This window comes from Mesocricetus auratus, unplaced genomic scaffold (assembly GCF_017639785.1).
Source record: "Mesocricetus auratus isolate SY011 unplaced genomic scaffold, BCM_Maur_2.0 Super-Scaffold_100006, whole genome shotgun sequence".
In the NCBI taxonomy this organism is placed as follows: domain Eukaryota; kingdom Metazoa; phylum Chordata; class Mammalia; order Rodentia; family Cricetidae; genus Mesocricetus; species Mesocricetus auratus.
Window position 1 is genome coordinate 61,892,172 of NW_024429190.1, and position 6,056 is coordinate 61,898,227.

General features: G+C 38.7%; 1 long non-coding RNA gene across 1 annotated transcript in view; it reads left to right on the forward strand.

Moving 5' to 3' along the window:
• The window catches only part of LOC121140858, a 113,269-nt gene extending 107,638 nt beyond the window's left edge, over positions 1-5,631 (forward strand). The window contains exon 3 of the long non-coding RNA XR_005877814.1: positions 4,301-5,631. This is a non-coding gene — a long non-coding RNA (uncharacterized LOC121140858). The remainder of the gene's footprint in view (positions 1-4,300) is intronic.
• The last annotated feature ends 425 nt before the right edge of the window (positions 5,632-6,056 follow it).

A 6,056-nucleotide genomic window follows, 5' to 3' on the forward strand; every position in this document is an offset into this window, starting at 1 on the left:
AAGGCTGAAAAGTTTATGAATTCCCATTTTCTTGTTTCATCCATTCTGTTTATTCTCATAATATTCCTTTTTGGATGAATTATTCTGAACTCACTCATTTGGAATCATGTATTTTGCTATTCCAGACTGCCAAAATACAAGGAAACCTATAAGTTAAAAATATGGATTTAGGAGGCAGAACAAACCAGCCAGTGGTCAGATGAGTGCCAGGGTATCTTCTAGCCCACCTCTCCCTCTTTGAGTTCCTGGACCTGTGGCCACCAGACCCTTCCTGTAACCTAATCCTCCCGAAGGACTTGGAGGCAGTACAAAGCAGCCAGTATCATAGTCTGCCATTCCAGCCTTGTACCATCTGGGAGAGAGGAGAGGATAGAGGCTTGAACCCATACCTACTAGGAGAGGGAAAGACCCCATCAATACACACTGAAAGAAGAGATGGGAAGACGACAATATAGAAACACATTCAACAAGAGAAACACTTATATGACACCCCCAGAGTCTTAGGACTGTACAGTATCAAGACCTGAACATCACAATGTAGATGAAACAGAAGAGAATGACCTTAAAAACAGCATCATGAAAATGATATAGGCCCTCAAAGAGGATATGATAAAAATCCCTTAAAGAAATGGAAGAAAAAAACAAAAAATTGCAAGAAATCAATGTATCTCTTTTTTCTCAATATATGTTTTTATTTAAAATAGAAACATGCATGCTTCACATGTCAGTCCCAGCACCGTCTCCCACCCCTCATCCTTTGTCCCTCTATCAGGCATCCCCAGCACCACACCCAATCCCCATATCATTCCCCAGGGAAGGTGAGTCCCTAATTGGGGGTAACTCCAGAATCTGTCATTTCATCCAGGGCAGGACCTAGACCATTTGCCATGTATCCAGGCTGAGAGTGCATCCCTCCATGTGGAATAGGCTCCTAAAGTTCATTCCTACGCCATGGTAAACACTGATCTACTACCCAAAGCCCCAGAGATTTCTGTGGCCTCCTCACTGATACTACATTTGTGGAGTCTGGATCAGTCCCCTGTTGGTCTCTAAGCCATCAGTCTGGGGTTCAAGAGTTCCCCCTTATCCTGTCAGCTGTCTTTGTGGGTTTTACCAGTATGGTCTGGACTCCTTTGCTCATCACTCCTCCATCTGGTTTCCAGGAGTTCAGTTAAGTGTTTACCTGTGGGTATCTGTCTCTGCTTCCATCAGTTACTGGATGAAGGATCTAGGATGGCATATAAATTAGTTATCAACCTTATCATCAGGGAGAGCTATTAATGTAGTCTCTCCACTTTTGCTTAGTTTGCCATTTAGTGTTATCCTTGTAGATCTCTGGAAATCTCATCAAATATCAGTTCTTAGCATAAACTACATAATTTTGAATAGTATGTTTTTGAAAAGCTAATTTTGATGTCTTATTACCTCTACATAAAATCTAGAAATTTTCATAGTGTTTAAATTGTATGCTTTAATAACTCCCTTTAATAGAATTGTTTCATATAACTTTATACATGATCTAGAAACTCCATTGTCCCAATTTATCCCTCCCCCATATTTTTGCAACCTTACTATCATATATTCTGCTTTTGTACAAGCTATAAATACCACAGTGCATTTTATTAGTTTTTGCATGCATTCATTTTTGGACCATTTGGAATATTTCAAAATATCTTCATTTTTAGCCATTTCTAGATTCTTCTGCAGAGTCAGGTGCTTGTCTCATAATATATTCCCTCCACCTGAAGAAATTTAACACTGAAAATCTTTTGAATGATTATTTCATTTTCATTTCTGAAGGATGTTTTTGCTGACAGTTAATCCTTTTCCATATTAAAAGTGTTACCTCTTATCATCCATCTCCTTCTTACCTATGGGGATAATGTAGCTTTCTGATACACCCCAACACAAGACTTTTTTCCAGTTAAGTTTGTGAAATTGACCTGGCAACAATTCCTTTACTGAATCAGTGACTCTCTGTTGTGCTGTCAGACATCAGGCCACTGCTAGCCTCCAGCCCTATACCACCTCTCAGACTGTGGTGTGGGTTTGAGATGTAGTTCTTCCCAATAGATATATACTCCTTTTATACATACATACATAATACATACATACATACATACATACAAATATATACTTATGTATATACATGTACATGTGTATATTCCCAGTTTATCTAATCTCACTTTCTAGAAATTTTATTGAAATGTAAAAAATGTAAAAGAGAAGACAGATCCCACTGAGTAGTCTTCAGTTGTTTCTACCATGATTTTCTTCTATCCTGATGCAGGTATACCAGGTAGCTTTTCCTTAATGGGCTTAATATTGCAGGATACTTGGATGTCCTCTGAAAGCATCCCTCAGATTGCTCTTAGGCTCTTCCTTCTTAAATTTGGAGTTATGTTATTTCTACTGTGGTATATGCCAGCAGGAAGAGCCTCCGAATCAGCATATTCCTTCTCATGATCCATACAAACAATTCCCAGTGTGTCCCTCTGGATGCTTCATCCTTTCCTCAGCTCATATACATTGCTTTCACATCTGTGCTTTATTGTGTCTATAGCTAACCATTTTATGTGTGTTGATAATTTTATGTTAACTCAAATACAGCTTGAAGTTTGTGCCCTACTTTATATTGCATTTAAAACATATTTTTAAATTTTTTACTAAGCACTTGTATTGATTCTGTTACCTTCACTAATTTATATGTAGTCAATTTCACAAATTGTAGTGTTTGAAATTTTTCTTATTTTTATTTAACTTTTTAAGCATGTCACTCTCAGTTTCCTCTCCCTGTCATCCTCCCCCTCCCCCAACCCTCCCAACCCCTCACCCCCACTCTATCCCCCCCTCTGCTCCCCAGGGGGGGGCAAGTGCTTCCATGAGGGATTTTCATAGTCTGTCACATCATCCCGGGCAGGGTCTAGGTCCTCCTCCATATGTCTAGGCTGAAAGATTTTAGACATGGAGCAGAGCATTGCCGGCCTAAAATCCCACTGCCAGAGAGTCTGGGGTACAGGGAAGACCCTAAGAGAGATATGCATGGTAATCCAGAGAAGGGCTATAGGACAAGATCTCCTAATTGGATTGCAAGGGGAACAAGGGGAGAGCAAAAGGAGATGGGAGAAAGAGAGAAGCAAAAGAGGAGGGGAGAGGAGGACATGGGAGAGCAGGAAGGTTGAGTGAGGGTAAGAATAGAGGAGAGAAAGATGGAAGATTCTATAAAAGAGGGAGCCATTATAAGTTGGAGCAGACATCTAGCACTAGCGAAATCTTCACAGATCTACAAGAATGACACCAACTAAGCCTACCTTAAATGCTCTCCCATGATAATGATGACTACCTTATATGCCATCCTAGAACTTTCATCCATTGGCTGATGGAGGCAGAGGCAGACACCCACAGCTGGGAACCAAATTGAACTCCTGGAACCCAGTTGCAAAGATGAATGATGACCAAAGAAATCAAGATGATGCTGGCAAAAGCCACATAGGCAGTTGACCTAAACAAGGGGGAACACGTCGACTCCAGACTGATGACTGAGGGGCCAGCATGGGACTGATCCAGACATTGAACCTGGGTATCAGAGAGGAGGCCTAAGCAATCTGTGGGACCTTGGAGAGTAAAGCAGTATTTATTCCTGGCATACAGATGAACGCTAGGAACCCATTCCACGTGGAGGGAAATTTTTCTTATTAGCTATTATTTTGAAACACAATTTAGTAATATCCAACTGAAAGTTTCTAGGTATCTTAAGAATAAAGATCTATAAGAAAGGAAAATTGTTTACCAATTCCTTTGAGTCATAATTTTATATGTAAATTAAATTATCAAACTGAATAGCATATATCAAAGAATAGTCACCCAGGAGAAAGGGAATATGTTTGAGTCTTCTGGAATATATGCTATTACCAAAGGAGACAGAGTTTCACAGCAAAGCAAAGTTTCTATTCCTTTGAGACAGTAAAAACTATATATGTATTTCAAGTTAAACCGAGAGATGAGAATCATTATTCACAGAGCATTGTCAAACACTCAGTAGGAATTCAATGATATAATTGACAGTGATGATGGTATGACAGTCTTGTGTGTTCTTCCCCTCAGTCCTTGACATTGCAGCTTTCATTGTGCTGCCTACCAGGAACAAAGTAAACTACAAAGTCAGTCAATATAAACTGAAATTTCAAGAGGGGAAAAAAGATGCCAGATTTCAAAACAGTAATTCTTCCTTTCTTTTGGATTCCTTCTTTATTCAGAACCACTTTCTGTGACAGCTTTTCTCTTTATTATTCCTTCACAGAAATCACCCCTGATTGCAATGAGTTCCATCTCCAATTTCTGTGACAGCAACTGAGAATTATGGCACAAGCATTTACCCTCTTGTTCACATCAAACTGTTTCTTCTGTTCTTGGAATTATTCAGAAGACATGAACTCTGAGCAATGCAGGCTTAAAGGACGCAGGCAATTTCCAGTGATGTCAATGGTAGTGACCTCTTGTTCGTGAAATGAACGCTTGACCCTTTACATTCTAGGACCACTTTCAACACTGTTTTGAAGGAGAACAAAGCAATGACTCATGACTCATAGGGTAAAGGAATTTCAAAACTCCTATACATACTGAGATTTTATTCCAGTGTTATTACATAATGTCAGGCAGGCAAATAGATACAAAATTGTAATTAGTTTTAAAGCATGCATCTCTTTAATTACTGAAATTCATAGTTTGTGCTACCTAATGAGAAAAAAATCTATCGGTTCTGTTAATATTCTTTTATTCAGCACAATTCAATTGTGTTTGATAAAGTTCAATAGGGAAAGCTTTACTATTTTTAACTTGGTAAAAATAACAGGAGTTTAAGTAACAGTTGGCTACACATCTCCTGCTCACAGAGGCTTCATCTGGCCTCAGATGGACATACAGCTGAATTGGCACTGGATTTTACACTGACTCTATCACGCTATAAGTATGTGTCAGAGATGTCTCTTAAGAAAGCAGAGCAATAATACAGAGACCTGGAAACATGGTTTCTGTCTTGTGAATTTGTTCATATGGGATTCATAAAGAAAAAATGAAAAAATTTCATTTCCAATTCAGCTTTCCAAGCAGAGTAATTTTTGTTTGTTTGTTTGTTTTTTCAAGACAGGATTTCTCTGTGTAGCTTTGGAATCTGTCCTGGGCCAGGCTGGTCTTGAACTCACAGAGATCTGCCTGCCTCTGCCTCCCAAGTTCTGGAATTAAAGGCATGTGCCACCACCGCCTGACTTAGCCACCACCACCCAGCGTTCTCCAGGTCTTATTGATGATGGTTCTTATGTTTTATAGATGATAATAATAATACAAATAATACCTGTACATTCATGATGAGAAGTTTGAAATGTTTATATTTTGATATATTTGATATACATTTTGATGTTGACACATAGATAAATACTTCATGTTTATAAATATCTTGTGATATTTATATTATAATATATTTCAAGAAGACAAACTTTATGTCTTCATTTTATAGAAAACTTCAGCTGTTAGCAACAGGAGACGCAACTGAAATTTCAATATATAATTATTTACTGATGCAGGATGTTGTGATCTTGGCCTTTCAATACTTATGAATAAAATTTTCTTTATTTCTTTCTTTATTTATTTTATTGGTTTTATGAGGCAGGATTTCTCTGTATTGTTTTGGAGGCTGTCGGTCCAGCCCGGCCTCGAACTCACAGAGATCCACCTGCCTCTGCCTCCCGAGTGCTGGGATTAAAGGCGTGTGCCACCACTGCCTGGCATGAATAATAATTTCTATGGCTTATATTTGTCACACAAGTATATGAGCTGCAAATTTATTCTCTAAGTAACAGTGTTGGGAAATAAGGCCTTGCAAGAGATGATTAGAACTTGAGGGCTCTGTAAATGGAATAGTTTGAAATGAGTTTGCTATACTTCAGTGCCTCCTACCCTCTCTGTTTCATCCCCACCCTTTGTCTCCTAACATTCATGTGTTTGAGTAACAAGTAAGGCCCAAGCTAATATGACCCTTCAATTATGTGTTTGTTAAGTTC